This window comes from Gymnodraco acuticeps, unplaced genomic scaffold (assembly GCF_902827175.1).
Source record: "Gymnodraco acuticeps unplaced genomic scaffold, fGymAcu1.1, whole genome shotgun sequence".
Taxonomy (NCBI): domain Eukaryota; kingdom Metazoa; phylum Chordata; class Actinopteri; order Perciformes; family Bathydraconidae; genus Gymnodraco; species Gymnodraco acuticeps.
This window is the reverse complement of record NW_022992009.1, coordinates 650278-675740: the sequence shown is the minus strand read 5'-3', so window position 1 is coordinate 675740 and position 25463 is coordinate 650278. Positions and strand designations below refer to the sequence as shown.

The following is a 25463-nucleotide window of genomic DNA, read 5'->3' as shown; positions in this document are numbered from 1 at the left end:
ATCTCTTAAAGATTTTTTGCAAGAAACACCAGCCTGTTTACATGGTCTGGTTTCAGAGATGAGCGCAGGCAGGTGACAATATTGCCACCTGTACTGAAGACCCTCTCTGAAGAGGAACTTGTGGCAGTGCTGCCACATATGACACAGGACAACAAGAAAAGACTCTGAAGAACCCTTTCTTTGCCATTATATAAAAATAGTGTTGCTACAAAAGTATAAATTAGGCTTACTAATAAGACAACTCAGATCTGAAGCTACACAGTAATCTGCTGCAGCAACAGTGCAATAAAAAAGACAACATTAATAGAATCAAACCCATTTTGTGTTGCATTTTATTAGAGTATAAAAATAAATGCCTTTAAAATAGGATGCAAGCAACACTAGTTTCTGAACTGATAGACTATAATCAATTTAAACAGAACAGATCTTAATGTTTGCATTCTTATACCATTTTGTACAATAATTATCATGAATAAATTCAAACAAACTAAAACTTACAGCAGATTAATAACGGTATCTAAATTGAGTTTTTATTATATCAAAAACCTGTTGAAATGCTGCTGTTATTTTTACTGTCCCCCAAAAGCGCGTCGCAGCCTCCAGGAAAGCTTCTTTCATAACTTCACCGTCTTCGAAAGACTTCATGTGTTTCGCAAGAACGTGACTGACACGATAAGATGCTATGGTAGCAGCCTTGCTCTTGTTGTTGGGCCTGGTGAAAATGGACTGCTGTGCATTTAGCTGTCCTTTCAGGCCCCTCCCCTTTTGGGAGCGTAGGGCAGAATTAGGAGGGAATTCCGTCTCGTAGCGTTTGTGCACTGTTTTGAAATGCCGCTCCTAAATTACCCTTCTTCGATAAAGCCACGCTCGCATTGCAGATGAGACAGATGGACTTTGAATTGGAATAGATACAAAAATAATGATCCTCCCACTTGGAGTGCAAATTATATATTTTGGGCTTTTTTGCTTCTGCCATAATTGCGGTCTTGTGTGTGTGCGGACTGTCACCCCTGTTGACCATCCATGCTGTTGACACGGACAACGTCAGCGAACTAGTGCACTGCTCACCAGCCACGCCCGGACACATGGGGTGAGGCCGGCCAATCACAAAGCTTTGATGCGTTCAAGTGCATTATTCTGGCACGGGAACATTATGTTACAGGACATTAACGATAAAACAGAATATTGTTGTTCTATTTTTAGACACATCTCGCGATCGACTGGGAATCTCCCCGCGACCCTTCTTTTTAACTAGTTGCTGCTCTTGTTCTGACATCTTCGCTTGCGCTGAACACTCACAACACATGTCACTCCCACGTGGCCGAGTGGGCTTTTAGGGAGGGGCGAAAGCGCACCCAGCAAAATAATCGTATTTTGTCAATTATGCTGTTTTCCTAATCGTCGCAAGCCATAATCGTAATCGCGATTAAAATACGATTAATTGCACAGCCCTATACATTTATATACATTCATTAGAGTTTGATCACTTTGACGGGCCTATGCTTTTTAAGATAATAATAATATCAAATGTATATAGCGCCTTTCATAAACCCAAGGACGCTTACTTCCATAACATAGTGACATCACTATGTCACACTCAGGCTTCTATTGGCCAGCGCTCTAACACATTGTACGGGACATCTCTAAGCAGCTAACCAATCAGAGCAGACTGGGCTCTGGCTGCAGACAGAAAGAGCTCTTTGAACATAAGAGCATGGAGACATGTCACAGTAGAGTTGCTAAATATAAATATCAAAACATTTAAATGAGCATTACGGAGCATTTCAGTTAAAGATGGAACACGTGTTCCCAAAAACAGTACTGATACACTTCCTGGCACAAAGAAAAATGAAATACAACAAAATAGAGATTGATATCCAAAAGAAACTTATAATCTGCGTAAACACTAAGTATAACTAATATAGTGATACGCTGTTTTTTGTAAACGAGATCTACGATTTACATTAAAATCATCATTCTCCAACTAAAACACTATGACCTTTTATCTTTAAGACCCATCAAAGTGGAAATCAAGTTGAATATCGACTGCTACATACAAGTCAATAAAATAAATCAGACAGAGCTACAGATTTACAATTGTATCTGTTTCATTGAATGCATCGCAGCAGAGTAATGTACAGTACAATCAAATTCTAACACTGCTGGCTTCTGATCTGCAGAGAGTACTACACACACACACACACACACACACACACACACACACACACACACACACACACACACACACACACACACACACACACACACTGGATAGTATCAGGTTGTGATGGCTGGGGGATGAGGTCAGTCCTGAGGGGGATCCAGACTCCCTGACTCCCTGGAAAAGACCTGCTGTTGTTCCTCTCTCTGTCTCCGTGTCTCTCCCTCTGATGATGTCATCCACTCAAGTCACACACACACACACACACACACACACACACACACACACACACACACACACACACACGCACAAACACACTTGCACACACACACACACACACACGCGCGCACACAGACTCACACAGACTCACACACGCACACACACACACGCACAAACGCGCACGCACACACTCGCACAAACACACACACACGCACACACATACACACACGTTCACACACACACACACACACACACACACACACACACACACACACACACACACACACACACACACACGCACACACACGCACAAACGCGCACACACACACTCGCACAAACACACACGCACACACATACACACACGTTCACACACACACACACACGCACACACACACAAACGCGCACACACACACTCGCACAAACACACACACACACACACACACACACACACACACACACACACACACACACACACACACACAGACTCACACACACACACACACACACACACACACACACACACACACACACACACACAGACTCACACACACACACACACACACACACACACACACACACACACCACATCCCGGGGAAAGCTCTGCCGGTGGTTCCCTGTTAAAGGAGCTTCATGGTTTTTAGATGTTGATCACCAAACATGAATGAGCTTTAGCTTAAAATAAACTTTGAAGCACGGCAGTTTGAACTCCAAGGATCGTCTTTAAAATGACTTTACATATGTTTATGTGATTGGATTTATAAAAATGGTTGTGAGCTCTGCAGAGTCAAACCAAAGGAAGGACTAAATCCTAGAGGGATTTACAGAGGCCCTTGATAGGGACTTTAGACAGATTTTATTTTTCTTAATAATTGCATTTTAGGTAATAATAAGGTTACAGGGTATATCTCACAAGATGAAATACAGATAAACTCAAATAAATAACAATTCACAAATAGGAGAAAGAGAAAAGAAGAGAAACAAAGGGAAATAAAGGAAATTAAAAGTGTTATTTAATCATCATCTTCATCATCATCATCAGCTCATAAGTACATGTATTGCTAAATCTAACTGGAGGGTCATAAGCAATGATTTGTGTTCTATACATTTCCCATTTACCCCATCTGTCGTCAACAATGTAAACTTCATTTCCAAGTTTTCTTGAGATCTGATATTTTGAGTTTTTTTCCATAATCATCTTTTCATTTCTTTTTAATATTGATACTTTTATTATAAGCAACATAATTGTTGAAAACAACAACAAAAATGACAAAAGGATATAAAATGCAAACTTCATGCGAAAAAAAATAACATTCAGTTGAGATAAATGTGCATTCAAAATGTATGAAATAGATTCAACTGCAAAACAAAAAGGAAATACATGTGCAGAAATAAAAACCTAAAAAGGGATTAAAATATCATACAGACACATTTACATATTTTTAATTCAAAGCTTGATATCCTGACAATAAATATAATTGAATTCATGTTTATAATACCTTTTTATATTTAAGTATAACATGGCCTGTTTCTATCAAATATACAGGGATTTCCCTTAGTTTTTGGTTACCAATGGTGATGGAAACATGTACTTATGTATTCTCTGTACACCAAGGCTTTAAATCATTGACTGAATAAAACAACCGACATTGTGACTTCTAAAAACCAGGAAACGCAGGTGTGATAAATACTAGTGAGGGCAAAATGTCTGCTGTTGAAACATCTGTTAATGAAAATTAGAGTAGTTTTTAAGAGCTGTTAAGAAAACTGATATCAATCAAGTTCCCATTCAGGTGACAAATTAATTGTTGAGGAGACATTATTGGCTTCACTGTAACACAATTGCAGGTGGAACCAATTTCCCCAGAACATTAATAATCTAAGAGCAATTAAGGCTCTTTTATTTATTTTTTAAAATAATAATATCGAGTGAGTCAATTAGCTTCAACACTACTCTTGTCTCAAAACATTTGTGGAGAGAAGGAGGACTTTGGAAATTAAATTGACAATTAAATATCGTCCACCACAAATAGATCTTGTAAAAATAAATGTAATTTAATTTTGGTGGTATAATGGATGGTGAGGTGGGCTGATGATCGGAAGGTTGCGAGTTCAAATCCCGCCTGGAACACCACCACTAGTGTGCCCTTGAGTAAGGCACTTAGCCCTCGGTTACTCCAGGGAGAATGTCCCTGTAGTTGGTCATTGTAAATCGCTTTGGAATAAGGCGTCTGCTAAATGCGGAAATTGTAAATTATATTTTTGGGAGAATAAACCCCACAGATCCTCAACTCCGGTGTGTCGCACTCATTAACAACGCAACACAGAGCAACAAGGACGTTGTCTACAGTAGCCAATAGCCATGCACTTGCATGCATTTTCTTATTTGAGGGGGGGGGGGGGTTGCCTCAAATATGTTTGTATTCACTCAAATAAATACACAATATAATGAAATAAACATTAAGGTGCAGCATTTCGATGAACTGAAATAATCTGTATTAGAACTGAACTGTACCTAAGCAGCCAGTTTGACATTAGGACTTGCTTGTCATTGTATTCTCATGTTTTTTTAAAGAAAGATGAACTTGTCCACATTGCTTGCTGAAAGGGCAGATCTGCTGTCACTAACAATGTCTCCTGCTGTGGAGAAAACCCTCTCGCTAGGGACAGAGGTAGCAGATACAGCCAGGTAGCGCTTTGCTAACATGGCAACATAAGGATATTTGGCGTTTGTAATAGCTTTGGCTCGGTCTGAACTCTCTGCGAGTGGTGGAGGGTTACATGCTAGCGGGAGTTGGGTTTGCACTTCAGTCTTTTTTCTTTTGGTACCGGTGATATTCACATTCGGGTGATGCCTTTTCAAGAGTGTGCAAGTTTGATGTATTGCCAGCCGCGTAACCAATGTTAGTTGAACAATGGCGACAAACAGCTTTGGTTCGGTCCACCTGTCTTTGTCCGTCATCCTTGTACGTAACTGCGAAACCAAAATGTTCCCAAACCGGAGACTTCAATGATGCTGGAGGATTTTCAGCTCAACTTTATCTGCGTTCGCCATTTCGACAGTTCCTCAAATTACTGACTACATTTGAACGCATCCCTCTGACCAGCTCTCATAGTATGCCTCTCGTCCAATGAAATGACTTGCTCGCTCTATGACGCGTTGAACCCAATGTGAGCAAATTACTCTGAATGCTGCGACGCATCACCTGAGATTACTTCCAAGAAGTTATTCACGTTCTCAATTTTTTACGTTTAACGTTATATTCGTTCGGTACACTTCGGTACACACCTGTACCGAACCGAAGGGCCCGTACCGAATAATTTCGGTACGAATACGTATAACGTTACACCCCTAACACACACACACACACACACACACACACACACATGCATGCACTCGCACACACAGCGTGTAATATATCAATGAGCGGCTCTCAGGACTGTCTCTGGTCCTCCAGCTGCTCCTCGTGTTGTGCTGCTTACAGTCAACAAGTGTGAACAAAGGAAACTTTCTCCACGTCACACACTGCCGTCCTCTCTCTCTCTCTCTCTCTCTCTCTCTCTCTCTCTCTCTCTCTCTCTCTCTCTCTCTCTCTCGCTTCATCCCCTTTCTCAGTTTTGGCACATGTTGCCACGGTAACTACAGCCTCCTTTTTTGGTGAAGTTGTAGTGGTGCAGTTTTTAAGGCCCATATTGGTCTCCTCAACGCATACTCAGGCAATCAAACACACATATCACCACCCTCTGTTCACACACGCACGCACACACACACTTAATTAACATCTACTTGTACTGGTAACACGAACACACTCACACAGACATACAGTACACACACACACACACACACACACACACACACACACACACACACACACACACACACACACACACACACACACACACACACACACACACACACACACACACACACTCCTTCATTGACATCCTTCTCTGCTTACAGAATCCACAGGCGATTTCTGAGGATCGCCAGGAGAGAGACAGAGAACACGCAGTGATTGGAGGAGGAGGTGTAGCCTCAGAAGGAGCCCCCCCCCCCCAGTGAAACCCCTTCCCTCGCCTGAGGAGGCGCAGTGAGTAGCCAATTTCTTTCTTTGGGGGCCGGGGTTAATTTCACCGTTTGTCTGGGAGGGGTCATTCCAATATTTCCCCTTTCACACCAACGCGGTTCCAGGGCCGGTTCGGAGCTAGAGCCTGAAAAGCACCGTTTTTTCCTGTTCACACTGCAGCGGAGCCGCCTCTAAGCTCCGAAAAGCGGTGCTTTTCAAGCACCAACCAATTGTCGGTCTAGAAGCAAGAACCACATACGTCACGCTTACGTCGGAGGCGGGGGCAGGGGCATTTCAGGCAAATGTTTTGTTTTGTATTATAGCAGCTATCGGATGGAATCAATACATGGGCTGCACAGGTTGTCATGACTCATGTCCGACTATCACAAGTAGAATCATAATGAAAAATACGCCGGTAAAATGTGCCGGCTTATGCCACAATAGGATAGCAACAAGTAGTCAAGATAGTCAGTTTAGCTTCGGTTGCTATGCTAACATCACCCATTTTATACCAGAGAAACTTTCATAACAGCGTTGTGATGCCAAACAGCAGGCAGCACTGCAGCGGTCGGTAGATGCTGCTGAAACACATTAATAAACAATGAACCACGGCACTCTGGAGAAAAGTACAAGGGTTGAGAAGTAGTTATTTAATTTAATCTGGCTTCGTATGATTAAAAGCAACACGATCATCGACCCGACGCCGTTGAAAATCAGCGACGTAAACGGTGACGTCATGACGCAGCAGAGGCAGCACCATTCGGGCTCTGGGCGGTGTGAACAAAACAGAGGCTGAAAAGAAAAAACGGTTCCCAACCAGAAAAGCTCTAGCACGGAGCTAGAACGGGAACCGCGTTGGTGTGAAAGGGGCATCACTGAAACCTTTATTTTAAGTTTCAATAACCTTGGCATCCTGCCTTTTGTATTACTGAGAAAAATTATTATAAAACCGTCAACAAAACTATAATTTTTATAAAAAAAGTGCTGATCTAATGATCTTTTTAAAAATAGTTTGGTATAAAGGCCTCATTAAACTTACATTCACATTTCTGCAAACTATAAACCCTTTTACAAATAGGGTAAACCTGTCAACAATATATTTTTAAATAGTAATTGAAAAAACATTCTTGGCATTTTTGTAGATAACTTTCAAACCTTCAAAATGAACTGATACGATACCCACTGGTTTGGATATGTTTATAAAGCTGTTTTGAAGCCTTGTTCTATACAAAAAAAAGTATTTATCTTGAAACGGGTCAAATTTGACAAGAACACAAATGAGGCTTAATATGTTTCAACCTCTCGTGGAAAGTATTTTTTATTTTGAAATATTTTGCTATTTGACTGCAAAACAAACTTCTCAGTTGTTTACAAGTTTAACCTTTTATTTAAAAAAGCAACATTGCAGGTTTTATCTTGGCTGGTGTACTTGTATGATCTCAGAGGGAAGGCATTACGTTAGCCGGTAGTTTGCTGGTGTTAGCTTCACAGGATAATGACACTAAATGCTGCCAAGTGTTGGACTGGTGCTGGTGTGCGTAGCTCTATCTGTGGGGAGAAAAACACTTTAAGTCTGGACCAAACATTCATGAATCATCCTGCCTCCACCATCGGAAAAGGACGTGTGTAGAAGCTCCTACATTAAGAGCTGAGCGGTGAAGTTTCTCACAGGAAAGTTGTTTAAATGCCATTTTGGGATTCAACATTTGCAGCCAGATCTTATAGTGTTGGTTAAAAGAGCCTTTATTTTGTAGTAACAGCAGGAGATGTAACTCATCTGTTAGTACATGATGTTGCCGGTGAGGGTGTGTGGTTGCAGCAGTTGAAGCTCTTCTTTTTATTGCAACACTCCTGTATTATATATGTCCAGTAAAACGGTGAAACTTTTAACTGATGAATTATGCTATCCTTAGACAGAGCCAGAGTGTTGTCTTCCAATTAAAGATTGATACTTATCTCTGAAATGTAAATCGTTATCCAAACTTCTCAGAGTCCGTCTGTTTGCAGATCCTCAACTCAAGACTCAGAACAGACCTGAGTGAGGTAAGACTTGTTAAGCTCCTCGTAAAGAGACACAAAACTTGAACCCGCTATGCAAGAACACTGGGACGGAGACTTAGGTGAAGTGTCAAAAAGACTGGATTTAATAAGTCCACAAAAAACCAGGCAGGGGACAAAGCAAACTCTGAAGAGAGTGGGAAGAACGTAGAGCAGGGCTGAGACGGAGGTTGGGCTGGACGTGGCAGGCAGGACGGAATGGAATGTGGAGTTTCTGGAACAGGCAAAAAACAGAACAGGATTAGCATACGAAAAAATCCAACAGGAAGAGTATACAAAAAGACTAGAAAATCTAGTCAGCCGGAACTGGAGTTTACCACTGTGAGTATACGAAGAACTGGCGAAGTCTGATGATCGAACCGGAGTTTTAAGCAGCAGCAGGTGAGTGGTGGTAATCAGTGATGATGAGAAACAGGAGCGGAGGTGAGTTTGGCGGAAAATGGAAAGTAGGTCAACCACGCCCAGCCAGGAAGACAGACAAACAGATAGACAAACAAACAGAAAAAAGGAGGAGATACCGCAATTCCTCACAAGACTGAAGCCAAATATCCAAATGTAACCAGCATAATGTCTAAGAGACAAGAGTGAATATTAAGAGTTTTTGGTCATAAGTAGTACTTTTAATAAGACTTTATTGCAATGTGTGCAATATCAAAATCAAAGTTTGCCCAATATTTGGTAAAGGCAAATATGTGAAAGTATCTTAAAGGTAGGGTAGGTAAGAATGGAGAAACCAGCTTGAGTGCGCCAGAATTTCAAATCAAATCAAGTTTTATTTATATAGCACATTTATAAATGATTTTTGGTTGAGCTAAAGTGCTGTAAATATAATAAAAATAGCCTACAGTAGAGACACTTTACAGCTAATACAATAGCACAGATTGTTCAGAATATCAGTATGAGAAAAAACTACACCCTCTGTCCTTAGACCCTCACATCGTACAAGGAAAAACTTCCAGAGAAAACCCACAGTTTAAGGGGAACATGGGAGAAACCTCAGGGAGAGCAACAGAGGAGGGATCCCTCTCCCAGGACGGACAGACGTGCAATAGATGCCGTGTGTAAATCCAAGAGATAATACATTTTACAGCATATAGACCGAATGTTAGGAAATGCATGTGTCTGTAATAAGAAGATAAGCCACGAGGATGTCAGCTACAATCCTGAGGAAGCCATCAGGGAAGCAGCATGACGAGACCCAGGCAGGACCGCAGAGACAGGTTCAGCCACGACCCGAAGTCCACGACTTAATCCAGAACTCAGGATAGAGGATCCAAGACACAGGACTACAGCAAGAGGAACAAGAGAATACACAGACACAGACAGACAGACGGAAGAACAAGCACTCCCTTAGAATAGGTTGAGGGTAAAGGGTAGCGAGTAAGAGAGGCACACTCAGGGAACAAGGTCCACACTGGAGCCTTAGTTGGAAATTGATGAGAGATAGGGAGGTACGCTGTGTCTACGAATTGTAACACTCCCCGGCCTGTCTAAGCCACTTTACAAACCGTTTCCCTCTAATAAAACTCGAGAGGTTAGAGAGGGAAAAGGTCTCTGAAGCCTAGAAGGCCAGAGAGAAAAAGTGAGTTTTAAGTGTTGATTTAAAAACCCCCAGGGTCTGGGCCGACCTCACATGGAGGGACAAAGTATTCCAGAGCCTGGGGCCCGCTGTTGCGAATGCTCGGTACCCTCGGGTTTTGAGCCTGGTCTTAGGCACTATCAGCAGCAGCTGGTCAGCAGACCTTAAAGCTCTGCCTGGGGTGTAGCGATGGAGGAGTTCGGCTACATAAGCCGGAGCCAGACCATTTAGGGCTTTGAAAACAAATAAAAGGATTTTAAAATCTATTCTGAACCGAACTGGAAGTCAGTGCAATGAGGCCAGAATTGGGGTGATATGGTCACGCTTTTTATGGCCAGTTAGAAGACGTGCAGCTGCATTCTGAACTAGCTGGAGGCGTCTAATTGAGGCCTGGTCCATACCCACATACAGCGCATTGCAGTAATCCAGTCTCGAGGTAACAAAGGCGTTAATAACCCTTTCTAGGTCTTTAAAAGATAAAAACAACTTGGTCTTAGCCAATAGTCGTATTAAAAAAAAAAAGCAGGTCTTGACTACAGTGCTAACCTGCTTATCAAATTTAAAAGCGCTATTGAAGGTCACTCCAAGGTTCATGACAGAGTGGAGGATGTTTTTACTGAGGGAGCCCAGAATATCAACCGGAGAGGCTGAAGGTTGGGGTCCAAAAAAGATGACCTCTGTCTTGCTCTCATTGAGGGTGAGGAAGTTTTGGCTCAGCCAGGATTTAATCTCTGTTAAGCAGTCCATCAACTGCTGTAGTGAGTTGGCATTTTGATTGAGAGGCAGATAGATCTGTACATCATCAGCATAACAATGGAAGGGGATGTTGTGTTTTGTGAGAATTGAGCCTAGGGGCAGTAGGTACAGTAGAAAAAGGATGGGGCCCAGAATCGAGCCTTGGGGAACCCCACAGGTAAGAGGGGCTTTGGCAGAGGAGAAGGCACCCAACTGCACTGAGAGGCTACGGTCTGTCAGGTAGGACCTGAACCATGCAAGGGCAGAGCCTGTGATGCCTGTGAGCTGTTCAAGCCGTGACAACAGGATGCTGTGGTCCACAGTGTCAAAGGCAGCTGTCAGGTCCAACAGCACCAAGACAGCTGGGCTGCCTGAGTCGGCGGCTAGGAGCAGATCATTAAACACTCTTAAAAGGGCTGTTTCAGTACTATGCATGGGTTTGAAGCCAGACTGAAACTTTTCGTGGATGCCATGCGTGGTTAAAAATGACTGCAGCTGGACGTAGACTACCCGCTCCAGGGCTTTAGATAAAAAGGGTAGCTGGGAGATGGGCCTAAAATGTGTGAGAATGGAAGGGTCGAGATTTTTCTTTTTAAGTAGTGGCTTGACCACGGCATGTTTGAAGGCAGCTGGGACACATCCTGAGCTAAGAGAAGTGTTAACAAGCAATAAAACACTTGCTCCAACTGATTCGAAAACATCTCTAAGGAAGCGAGAGGGAATGCTGTCTGAAGTGCAGTTTGTCGGCCGCAGGTGCTTGACTACATCCGAGAGAGAAGAGAGGGATACAGGCTCAAAATGGTCGAGGACAGCAGGGCACAGAAAAGGAGCAGAATCTGGGGTAGCACTAGTGTGGGCTAGCCTAAGAGCAGATACTTTTTCGATAAAAAATGTAAGAAACTTATCACAGAGGGTAGTCGATGGCACAATTGGAGAAGCATCACAAGGATTAATGATCGAGTTGAGGACATTAAAAAGAACCTGAGGTTTATGGCTATTTTCAGAGATTAACAGAGAAATATGCTCCGTTTTGGCTGCTTTGACTGCCGTCTGGTAGTCGGAGAGGCCAGCACGAAGGATTTCTAAGGAGACATGGAGTTTATCCTTTTTCCATTTTCTCTCTGCACGCCTGCAAGCGCGTCTAAGAGCGCGAGTACAGTCATTGAGCCACGGCTCTAAGAGAACTTTGGTGCGTCTAAGCGTAAAAGGAGCAACGGAATCCAGTATTAGTGTGCATGTCGAATCAAACATGGAGATAAGCTCATCAGCACTAAGAGCACAGTTCACCTCTAATTTACAGATCGGAGAAGCATTAAAAGCATCTGAAAACTGTGAGGCAGTCAAGGGGTTAATTGAACGCAGACAACGCGCAGGGGCACGTGATTCGACTCCCGCAGAAGGGATCGAGGTTGTAAACAGAACCTGTAAATGGTCTGAGATACGCGTTGCTGCACAGATTTCATCCACAGAGATGGACAGTCCAAACGATAATACTAAATCTAAGGTGTGTCCTTTATCGTGTGTTGGGCCAACCACAGACTGAATAAGACCGAAAGAGTCGAGGAGGTTTAAAAAATCCCTAACCAGAGGTTTAGACTCGCAGCACACATGGACATTAAAGTCTCCGCAGATCAAAACACGATCATATTTCACCATGATCCGGGACAGAAAGTCAGAAAAGTCAGTTATGAAATCCTTATTGGACTTTGGTGGACGATACACGACTGCGCAGAGTATAGGCGAGGCCGGGTTCAGCTCAAAAAGCTGCAACTCGAGCTTCAACAATTTGAAAGTACGCAGCCGAAATAAATCTGCCTCTTCCTTCAGACTTCCTTACAGAGCCCCTCCTCCAACACACACAAACGTGCACATGACCAATGGGGTCACGAGATAAGTTTGTGCACAGATGGAAGGCTGACAGGCAGGTAGGCCATCCAGTTATTTTAGCCGGGCCGGCTCAGATGATTGGTCGTGCTTTTTACAGTACTACGGCTTCCACAGGCTTCATGTATTCATTGCTATCGGGATGTTAAGAGCATTCCATGGAATATAACAAAAAGTGTTTCTGAAGTGTTTAAGTTTTGTTGCCTTGCTCCGTCTGGGGGGGGGGGGGGAGAGAGAGAGAGTGTGTTGGCGCCTCTGATGGTGATGAAAGCTGGTTCGAGGGGCCCCCACAGACTCTAGAATCGCTACTGTCAATGGGGATCAAAGCTGTCCGGTCCCACATGCTAAGTAATAGCCAGAAAGCCGCAGCGTTTATGTCCCGACTCTCCCGATGGCCAATCCGTGCCTCCCCTGAATGCACGTCGCTGACACACACCGCTGCAGTGCAGACTCTCTGCACGGAGGAGCCGCGGAGGAGCAGCGGAGTCCGGCCGATGCTGCTCCTCCAAGGAAGAGACACACGTTCACTAAACCAAACTATATCCGGTCACAGTGATCTGCTATTTTAAAGTAAAGTCAACACATATCGACCCTAAATATAGTCTATATTAAGAACGAGAAAAATCTTAAGATATATATCGTTTTTTGTAAACATATGACAAATGTGCGAGGGCTTAGCCCCGGACAGCCCTGGCCCAATTTAACCCCTGGGTATTTGTGAGGGCATTAAGTTAGTGTGGAGAGGAGGCTTCAGTAGTCTGTCTGTTTTATCTCTTGGAAACCATGCCTAAATCAAATACTACTTTCTAATGGTTTATTTTTCTAATAAACCTTGCATTGGGTTGGTCACACAATTCATTCTCTTGACACATGTTCTCATTGTTACTTAAAGGTGGGGTAGGCGTTCGTGTGTGTTGGAGGAGGGGCTCTGTAAGGAAGTAGCAGATTTCTTCCGGCTGTGTATTTTCAAATCCTAGCGCACTCGAGCTGGTTTCTCCAAAATTACCAACCCCACCTTTAAGTGTAACTTTTTTAAACGCACATTGAAAAAAAATCCATTTAGGGCAAATAAATTACATTAGAAAATAGAGTTGTATTGACTTCACCATCGGAACTGTTTTTACAGTGTACCAGAGTGTCTGTGCTGGAATCAGGTAGAATGTGTGGAAAAAGCATGGATCCGTCCTCAGCTGGAAGCAACATGTTGGTTCAGCAGGTTCGTGCTGTAACAGTTTAAACATGGCAGCATCCGCAGCCTCTGGTGCCCCCGCGGCACTCCACTGAACCCACTTTGTAGTCCCAGCTGCCACGGAGGCTGTTAATGTTGGACCTTTGTGTAATGTGGTACCAGCACACATTCTGGGGAACGGTTCAACAGAGCACTGCAGGTTGTGTGGTACAAGTTTTGGTGACCACATCTGGAACTTTCATGGAGGTCCAGAGCAGAATATTTGTCATAATGGATTAATGTTTCAAAACACACCTGATCGACAGATTTGTTCAGTAGGTTATTTTGCTTTGTGGTGATTCCAAAAGCGTTCAAGCTAAACGTTTTTACGGTAAGAGTTGAGAAGTCAATGTCTGCTTTTATGGCTAGTAACCAAAACGTCTGTCCTTCCACAATACGACGAAAAGTCTTGACTTTTAAATGGTCTGCAAAAGCTAAAATCCCACAGTTCACGCCAGAGGGAGTTCCTCCCCCACTTGTAAGTGAGAGGCTAAGGGGCGGGACATCTCTAAATGGTTGACAAAACCCTAACCGGCAGGATAAAATCAGAGCAGACTGGGCTCTGGTTTCATACAGAGGGTGAAAAGAGGTGCTGCAGTGGCGGTTCTAGCTGATATGATGCCCTGGGCGGTGCACCCCCCCCCCCCCCCCCGGCATGAATATACAAAAGTATAGGTTGTATGAATAAATAAAAAGAACAATATGTACAATCAAAATAACTACAGAAATTAAATAACAGTATCACAAAATAAACATGAATATAACATACATTAATACATACAAATATATATAAGTTATAGAATGAAAATACTAAATTGCACAAATCAAACCGAACAGAACACACGTTAAATAACTGATTTACAGAATTAGGCATCTCTAAGTTCAACTCCCAAACTGCCCTCTACAATCTGACCTTCCTTGCCTTCTTTGATGCAAAGTCATCAATCAAAAATGAAAAAAAGGACTTGTCAGTACAATTACCTTTGAGGTGTTTGCTAAATGAAGATGACTAAATCAATAACGGTTATAGTGGTTGTTTATAACGTTTTTATTGCAGGGCTACACATTATCGTTCAGAAGTATGATGGTTTGAAATGATTCCAATGTTAGTTGCTGAACTGACGACGAAACACAGGCAGCTAACAAGCAGCAATGGAGTTAAGGTTACCGGCATAATTTAATTACATGCTTAATATATCCCAACTAAATACATGAGATGTTACAGGTCCATACCTTTTACCTTTTGAGCGTTTCTCTTCTTCTTTCCTTTTCTTTTTAAACTGCGCACCTGATGCCTTGTTCCTTTTTTTCTCCATCACCGTAGGAATTCATTTTCGACCCGAGAATCAATGCATAGCGTATACCCTCCCCAACACTGTCAACTACAGGTCAAGACTATACCAAGTTGCCATAGTCAGTAAATAAATAATACTATTTTTTCATACAACCCAGGCCAGGAAATAAATATATCTGCAAAACTATTTATATTGTATGAATGATTTCGGTGGCATTTCGAGGCGTGAGATTATCAATTGTCGCTCATATCAATATCCGACAGGCAGTATGAGACAAATAAAGAGCTTTTTGAAAATGAAAGCATGGAGACATGTCACAGTAGAGGCACAAAATACTAATATGAACCTGATATGGGGATTATGGATCCCTTTAAAACATATACAGTTTACAGATGGCAATTAAAGCCCAATATCACTTTCGAATACTTCCAAAATGACTAGCCAACATTTTTGAAATTACATAATTTCTGCATAGCATCTTCTGCCCACCTTGAACAACTGGTCTTGAATAACTTTTTACATTTTTTACACCTATTCACTATTTTATCAGACACATGTTGTCGCTGTACGCCATTGGATAGAAATGTATGTGAATATGTTCTGTAATAATCTGCAATTGACGTATAAGTATTGAATTTAAGATCAGATAAAGACAAGCAGCAGTAGCAGCAGCAACAGCAGCAGCAACAGCAGCAGCAACAGCGTGCAGAGCGAAGTTTTTGCGACAAGATAATCCTTTGTTTATGCCCATAAGGCAGTGGTTCTCAAAGTGGGGGGCGCGCCCCCTCTGGGGGGCGCAGAGGCATGACAGGGAGGGGCGCGAGAGACGAGGAGGAAAAAAGGTTACAAAAAAAAAAAAAATCATAATTTGAAAAATTGATTCGAAAATAATATGATACAGTACTATTACGTCTGGGTCTCTGTGTTTCATTAAAGCTCGGCTCTGTGTGTGTGTGGAATGAGCCATTTTGTGTGCGTACCGGAGATTGTTGTTGTTAGCTTCTGGTGCTAGCGAGCTACGCTAACGGATATAAGGAGTTTTTTCAACAACAAAGTGGAGGAGAGTCCTCTCCTGTCAGACAGAGACTCAGTGAGCTAAAGGACTCTCAGTGTTATCTCAGTGGGTCTCAAACGTTTTGGTCACCATTAATGTAAACAATTATTTCCGAGGCACACATTTATATGATCATTATAGTTATACAAAAATAAGAGAATAAATGAAAAACAGCTATGAAATATAATATGACAGTAAAACAAGAATAAAGTTTAAAATAAAGTTTAAAAGGGTGATTTGAAAAATATCCATAAAGAAAAAGTAAATCTGTTTCCAGTTCTGTTTCAAATGGGTGTTGAGAGAGGTATCCATAAATCTCTTCATGTTGCTCTCAAAGTGCACCAGATTGATGCTTTTAACTTCAATATTTAAAATTAAAAATAAATCTTACCGGGGGAGCTTGCCCCCGGACCCCCCTATGTGAGGTCCACACACCACCTATAAAAATAGCACTTGACCCCTGCTTACACCTATATGCCGTGAGCTGATTATCGAGCCTTCATTGTAACAGTTGCGGGAACACTGTATATGCGTGGGGAGTGTTGCAGTAGAACATTCCACTGTAGCGCCCGGTACCTTAATGGGAAACCCTAAATGTTTGAGCACCCTCTATGAAATGTCAAGCTACCCCACAGCACCCCCAAAATAAATCTCTGGCGCCGCCACTGAGCCTGACTATTTGTGTTGGGGGGGCCAGAAAAAAGTTTGAGAACCACTGCCATAAGGGAACTGTAATGACACATGATAAATATATAAAAGAACATGTCATATCATAATAATCATGTAAACCTTTCTACACTCAATATTACAACGCAAGCAATAAAGAAGCACGTGGTGTGTAAAAGAAGCTGTTTGGGTAACATTAGAACCTATGATTAAATACTCAATTAAATACTAACTGCTGCTGGAAATACTGATCTGTTCATTCATACCAACATAGTTATGATGGCTCATGACTTGTTGAATTAGTATGAATGTCGTAGTGCCTCTTAAAGCCAAACACTGTTGGATATATGCTTCTCTGAAACGGTCAGAAACTTTGACCGTCTCTCCTCGCATGTGAGATTTTTCCACCGCTGCACCGGCACAGAATCACAGTCACCAGTCTGAGGGCTCGCCAGCTCAGAAAACCTGACCAACCGGAGCCAAATTTACCAGCGCTTGGCTGCCGTCCAGCCCGATTCTTCCGCATTTTTCTGGGCTGCAGCCAGCCTGCGGGCCAGTGCCAGCCCCACTGGGTGCTGGGGAGCTTTGTTTTCACGGCCCTTCTGCTTTATTCAATGGGCTCCGCAAGGCTGGGGGGTGGGGCACCGTGCTAACACTGCCAGGGTGATACTGTAGGTGCAGTACGCTCACGGGTCATCTGGCTAAAAATATTTGCATCGAAAGGTGCACCTTGAAACGAAAGCCTCCACCGAGCGGCAGATTATTTTAGCTGAGTTTTCCCTCAGTCGCTTTCATGCTAAGTGAGTTTCATGACACCTGGGCCTATAAAACCTGATTAAAAAACAACTGTATCATTTAAATAATGAATAGGCATTAAGAGAAGATAATGATTCTTAAGAAATCTTGCTGGTCTGTGTCTTTGGCACTGAGAAACCTCCCTGTACGTTTGGCTGCTTGCAATGTAGAACATTACATTACAAAAATAAGATTAAGCTACAGTTTTTAATTTGAAATAAATCCAGATTAAATTGCATACAATAATCAATGCATTAGAGATGGAAATAAAATTATTTAAATGAAAGTTAAATGATTGCTTTATTTCGTTTTTTACACTCCTTGACTGTGCAATTAAGCATTCATTTATACACTTATTTATATTGTAATGCATGCATTTTTATATATATTTGTTCTGATATATTGTAGTACAATGTGCACATTTTTACTATAACTTCTTACATTTATACCAACATTTTATAATTGTTTAGCTTTTTTTGGAAATGTTTACTTACGCTTCATGTTGCTCAAAATATTTGTCTTTGATTCAACTTAACTTTAACATGGAGTAAGTGATCTAAGAATCCATTTCCCAGGTAAATTAAGTATTCTGATTCTAATATAGGGTTATTCTTCATTTTCCTCGTATGATTTTTGCCCCTTGCCTTTCTTAATTTCGGACACCTTGACCTACCACCTATTATGTTTAGATTATTAATAGGATCTTACTTATGTGATTTATCCAAATATTTAACATGTCAGCTTGCGCAGAACTAAATATTTGAATACTGCTGGTATGTCTGGTTATTAATGGTGGAACAAAGACTGCACGATTAGTGTGATGCCCTAACGTTGTGTCACTCTCTGATCATACTGTTGTTGATAACATCGCCATCTGTTACCTCCAAATGTTCCTGCTGCTGCGGCGGCTACGCTAGTCTTAAATATGAGCGTGGATGGTGGGGGAGGAGGATGTGAACCAGCGGTGGGAGTGTGAGGAGCACGGTACGGTGTGATGGGATCTCCACAACCACTGGTACAGTATTGACTACGTGGGAGAGAATGACTCACCCTTAAATATCCACACACACACACACCTGTGGAGGAGGTGTGTGTGTGGGCAGTGTGTGTGTGGCGGGGCAGATTGCTGCTGCTGAACTCCACCACCAAAACACTCCATTCCCTCGCCTTCTCTCTTGTTGTTCTGTCTTTTTGTTTGTCTGGTGATTTACTTATTTTGCCTGATGGTTGTTCGGATTCCTCTGAGGTCTCTGGTGTTCTTTTATTTTAACTTTAAGTTGTCTTTTCTCCCCCTCTCTGCTGTGAAATGTGTAGTTGTGGGTGTTCTGAGTCGAGAAATTTGTCATCCAAAATCTGTGAACAGCCAACAGCCCCCCCGAATTTGAAGCAGCAAGTGTGAGTGAATCGCAACACATTAAAAGTGTATATCAGTTTATACCGCAGAGTGTTGTTTGACTCCTTTATAGTTGGTATTCTAACACGTTTACAGTAATTATTCACCCTTTTTGCATTTAAGATGTAACACTCCCCAGTGTTAGATGTGAACTCCCTCACACTGTTTCAGGTGTCGCTTCGACATTAACACTGTCAGGTGTAAATATGTTTATATAGAAATATGTAAGATATCACATAAAACAGTAAGCTCCGAAACATAAGTGCTAAGGATCACCCTCCAAGCAAACAAGAAAAGAAAAGAAAAAAGCTGACTGTATATTTCATATGCAGCGTATTCAAATGTTCTCCTTTGCGTGAGAATAATGAATGAAAGTGTAATTTATTGACCAACCTCACTGGTTAAATGTATACATCAGATCATTTGAAAAACAGAGGTTGGTTTGTGTATTCTGACACCCAGAGGCTCACTTCCTTCATCTTGCATAACTAGCTTTTGAGTTATTAAAATAATATGCCGACACTTTTTCAATATGCCTTGGCTGATGAATTCCACAATTTCTGTTAAAATACTTTCAGTTACATCAATATATTTGGCATTTATACATTGATTCAGAATTGTAGATTTTACCCACCTACAGTATGCTTTTCTGTTATACCTATTACTTTTTCCAAGTTTCGAGGCAGCGTTTATTCACATTAAGATGATAGGGATCTGAGGGATATCAACTCTTTATTACTTCTTTCCTTCAAACATAATTTACAGGTGGTTAGCTTTCTGGTAGCATCATTTTCAGGTTCATATCAGTATTTAGAGTAGCCTATTACGTACAATTTGTTGGAGCACTAGCCATAGAAGTGTGAGTGTTACATAGTAATGTCACTATTTTACTGAAGTAAACAAAAGAGTCCAATGGAGCCGTTTCAGGAGGAGGGGGGAGTTTGAGAGAGAAACTATTCCATACATTTCATTTTCTTCCATTCTAAATTATTTAAGTTAAACATCTTTTAACCAGATCCTTGTAATTTGATTAATATTTGCCAATAATACAAGTAATAAGTAAGTCTTTTTTCCTCTGGTGTTTTTCCGACTGATAGCCAGACTTGAATGAGGTCTCTGGAGGTTTGTAGTGGCTCGTTGTGGGTGTCTCTGTCTCCAAGTCGCTCAGGAACCCCGTCCCTCGCAGATAAGGAGTGCAGGATTTAAGGCAGACTTTTTTCCCAGACACTGTTTTTGGATTTTAACACGGACCCCTCTCTACTCGGTGGAAGCAGCTCAGTAACACTGGAGTTCATCCAGCTCCACATAATTGAGGCCATGATGAAGTCAAGTATTTTTCAGAGTAATGAGTGTTAGACGGTTTTATTCTGGAAGGTAGTTCCGCCTCACAGCCCCCCCCCCCCTTTCCCCCATCAGCCACCCACTCTTACCCGCCAACACATTGGTTCAATTTTGTTAAGTGCCACTCAAGAGATATTCCGCAAAAATAAATAAAATGAACAAATTGATTTAAATTGAACTAGAAAGGTGCAGATTTGTACATGTTTTTAGGAGCTAAATTAATAGCAGAGAATGCGATTTAAAGAAAATGGGCTCTCTGGGTTCAAGATGGAGACGGGAGCTAGTAGCGACAGAATGAAGCTCCGAGATGACCAATATTTAGCACTTCTGTTAATGATCAATAACCTTTTAGATGCATTTGTCAAAAACAACACTAAACTGTGCCTGAAATCTGGTTTGCAGTTGGTAACAATTGCCTGAATATTTTAAAATGATGAAGCAGAAGTTTGACAGGACTTTTCAGGGATTTCTGATTGGTTTCAAAGGTGGGGGAGACACAAACAAGTATAACAAATAAGTAATTGCTATTTCCTTGATTTCAATTGAGGACATTTGAGAATTTAAGTGCATTTCTTTTTAAGCATAATGATCAGACTAGACATCATATCAACAAGTCTTCCAACTCATACGACCAAATGGGCCGATTGTTCAGGCCCTTATTACGACCAAATATGTTGTTTGTTCAAGCGCTTAATACTTCCTATAATTACGTTTTAAAGTTTTCGCCCTCTAGTGCTCCCGTTGAATGCTAACGTTACAGAGGGTCGTTTATTCACAAATAACCCTCTCTGTAAAATCCTAAATTGTAGGATAGTTTGGCCATTAAAACGCTTTTTGATTAGATTTCAAGCGAGAAGTGTATATTGTACTTTTAGAATCCACGTTGAGTCGACATGTAGGATCTATAGTTTGATAGATATTACGAAGATGATTTGAGGTATGCGGCAGCCTCCATGTAAAGTTACGGGTTGAAAACAGTATTTCCGGTCTCAACGTTTTTATAATAAAACCAATGATCAAATGATTTAACAGTGATATCTGCAGTACTCATCAACTAAAAAACATCAGTTTATCCTTATTAATTATACAACATGTATTGGTTTAAATTGTGTACAATGCTTTTGTGTTTTTCCCATAGGTTTTTCTCTTTCGATTCTGAGAGACTGAGAGGTTTTGATAGGCTAAAACATTGATTGTTTTAGCCGCAATGCATGTCGGGATATGGTGTCTATGCGATATGAAATCGGAAAAACGAGTGTTCTTGCTTTTCTCTTTGGAAGTCAACACATAACGGCATTGTAATACACGGTTCGGCTGCACTAAATATTACATATCTGCCGTAGATATTTATTTATAGAGCCCTGATCAGAAGACCTTTTGACAAACAGGAAGAACTGCCGCCAAAACTGAATACGTGACGTGGATCATAAATATATCATCAATTAAACAACATCTTCCATTTCTTTTCACACAATACGTCTCCTTGCAGTATCAACACTAATTCGGCTGACTTTTATATTTGATCCAATTGGTAGATAGTCTGTATTTACACCATAACGGTGCACAGCTGATAGAAAGGGATTCTTTTGTAGTTTTTAAAGATATTATTTACTGAACTACCTTTCCAACTCCTCATGCAGTTGACTGTTACAGGTCTATACTAGTGTTGTCACGATACCAACATTTTGATTTCGATACCGATACCAAGTCAAGAATTGCGATTCCGATTCTTTTTCGATACTTTTCTTTTATTATTTTCATGATAAATAAAATTGTAGTTTATCTGTTAAGTGTTTTCTTACAACATGGTCTCTTCTTTATACTTGAGTTTATGTGATTTATTTGATAGTTAACTTTATATTTTATTAACATGTAATAGTAGGCTACAGTAATATAAATAATTATTGACAACATGTATATTGCAGATGTTAGCCACATTGGTAAGTTAGCTAAAAAGATAGCCATATTAGACAGTTATCATTGCCATTAATTGCCTCGTCAAACTACGAAAACATTTGTTTGTCGCAAAACAAATTACACTTGTTTGACTTAGATTTGAGGGCATGGGCTTGAGCATGATGTAATTATGTTATCTATCACATTCGCTAACTTGTCTGTCTTTAAATTCTTTAAACAGCTCTGGATGCCGGTCGGCGGGTGCTTAGCCAAGTCTGATGTGTTGGCTCCCTTGGTTTGCAGGGATCTAAAACATGTCTCACAGACAGGCCTCGTGGTGTCCGTAGGCTTGCCCTCACTGTCAGAGATATAGCTCAAATACTTCCAAATGTCGCTTCTGGCGTCTTTTTTGTCAACAAGCCGAGGCGCAGCGGCAGCTGCACTCCCACTTGCAGCCATGCTTCTCTTTTTCTCACATGCTCTGGCAGCTAGAGCGTGCAAGAGAGAGGGGAGGGACTTAGAACGTGCTTGAGAGGGGCGGGACTGCAGGCACGGCTGCAGTGCAAGGAGTGGAAGCAGAGCGCTGAACACACACGGCTTTTATTAAAACAGCGCTTTCTCACCGGAGTACTTTTCCCCGTCATTCTTAAAGTACCGATACTAATGAAACGGAAGAATCGTAACGTTTTTAACCGCAGGGTATCGCGGTACCTTTCAAGTATCGGTACACCGTGCAACACTAGTCTATATACAGGTTCATGGTACAATGCATAAGCTTCAAATCGAGAGACTGAAACTGTATTTTCCTTTACGGCCCGTACACACAGCAGCTTTTGGCGTTTTGTCCACCGCTTCCAGCGCGTCTCCGCCCATTGACTTTGAATGGGGATGACGTCACTTTCCCTCGCTTGTCGCCGAACTGCATTGTGGGGGGCGAGGCGAAGATTTCCAGGATTTCCAGGATGTTCAGGATTCCAAAGTTGAACAATGTTCAACTTTGGAGGCTGAGCTGGAAGCGACAGCCAATCCGATCCGTTTATGCAAATCTGACAGTTCAAGCGCTAGCCAATCAAACCGCGTGCAAGCTGGGAGACCCAGACCCGCAGTTCATTTCTATATTCCACAAAAATGGAGGAGAAGTTAGTTGCGGTAGCAAATCACCCGGTTCTTTATGACCAGTCCCTATTTACTTACCGGGATACAAACCGGAGGAACCAGGCATGGAGGGAGGTGGCAGAGGCAGTGGGTGAAACTGGTAGGTTTTCGCTTGTTTGGGGATTTTATATCCAGTTTACTTCGTTGCTAGTTTACTTCGTTTCTAGCAAGCATAGACAGTATCATTAGCCAGCATGGAATGTATTATAAAATAGCACCATAGACATTAATCTCATAAATGTTCAAAATGTTAAAAGAAATAGTGGAGAAGAACCGGGGTTCTTTGCTTTGTATGTCGGGGGCGGGAGATTCATGTGATTGGTTGTTGGTCGCGAAATCCCCAAGCTTTCAGACACGCCCAGCTCCAAGATTTTCAAGATTTTTGAAAAGCTGCTGTGTGGACATACCGTTACCGTTCTGTTTTAATTTCATAATAAAGTTAATAGTCATATTATGTTTTATTAACTACACCACTGGTTTTTTAACCCGCACCGCCTAGTGGTTAAAGCACGTTATTGAATTTTGTTGTTGAATACGTTTTATTTGATGAAAACATTTAAATATTAAGAGTAGCCTACATACAAAATTGGGGGAAGGTAGAAGGCATGATAGAAATATAGAATAGAAAATATCAAGAAGATACTGTTGTGATCTCTACAATAAAACAATTTAGTGCAGGACGTCCAAAGATATTAACAGGAGGATGTGCAAAACAGACAAACTAATAAGGCTGAATTTAAACATTAAAGAATACTTTAAGTTAAGGTCTTCTTTTCAATAAAAAAAAAACATTGGGGTTATCCACAGATAAATATGAAGTCTGACAAAGTACTTAACGTCCAATATATTGCATAGTTTATTTTGGCACTTGACAATCACCTTCCCTGAATTTGACTCAGGTGTAACTAAAGTCTGATTTAAGGGTTGTTTATATTTCACATCATTAATCAGAATCTGCAAAGTAACTAAAATAAATGTAGTGGAGTAAAAACACCAGGTTAACCTCTGAATTGTAGTGGAGTAGAATTACAAAGTAGTATGCTGCTGTAACAACAACATTTCCCAACTTGGGATTAATAAAGTATATCTTATCTTATCTTAAGATGATCTATGGTGACTGCCATATTTGCAAAATGTGCCTCTGAACCTTGAAAAGTGCATGTTTCAGGCTCATCAATGAATAACAGGAGGAGTCACAGACATAATACCAGCTGTTAAATAAAGCTCTTCTGACCTTAGGTGTCATGTGGGTATATTAATGCTGCCCATTATGGACACAAGCCATTTTCACCCATGTATTAATTATATGTTTTACATTTGATAACACCACTGTGTTTCGTATCCCCTAAACCTCCAGGGTGTACACAGTTTAATACTGGCAACTTCTAATTGTGGGAAATACGAAAACATCTTATAAAGAGACGTGCCATAGAACATGTTGCGAAACACACAATAGCCAGCATGTGTAGTTCTGGGGGGGGGGGGGGGGGGGGGGGGGGGCAGGGGCAGGAGCCGGGGCTGGACCCGTCAAAGTCCAGTTTTGGATAGTCTGCCGTGGTTCCATTCCATTTCAAAGAGCTGTTTGACGCTCAGCGTAACCTTGTCGCACTGCCACTCCAACATCCAATCACAGAGCTTGAGGACTAATCACGGGGTTTGTAAAGGAAAGTGGATGTTGTAGTCCCAAACGATAGCTGGGGATTCTGGGTAGTGTAGTGTCTTCGGAAACTGTAGTGTGAACTCAGAAAAAAATATTTGTTTCTCTGAATCGAAGGTTAAAAACACAAAAGCATTGTACACAATTTAAACAAATCAATATTGTGTAATTAACAAGGATAAACTGATGTTTGTTAGTGGATGAGTAATGCAGATATCACTGTGTAATCATTTGACAGTGAGAGGAATATATCCGGTTTTATTATGAAAACTTCAAGACCGG

General features: G+C 41.4%; 1 protein-coding gene across 5 annotated transcripts in view; it reads left to right on the top strand.

Moving 5' to 3' along the window:
* The window catches only part of LOC117536479 (zinc fingers and homeoboxes protein 2-like), a 221862-nt gene that overhangs the window by 74907 nt on the left and 121492 nt on the right, over positions 1-25463 (top strand). For 3 of the 5 annotated variants that reach the window (XM_034201369.1, XM_034201370.1, XM_034201371.1), the window contains exon 2: positions 6340-6469. The exons of 1 other annotated variant lie outside the window; for it this stretch is intronic. The gene's annotated coding sequence lies outside the window, so the exon portion shown is untranslated. Of the gene's footprint in view, positions 1-6339; positions 6470-8277; positions 8885-25463 lie in introns of those variants that run through there. One more of the 5 variants, XM_034201373.1, reaches the window with a different exon arrangement.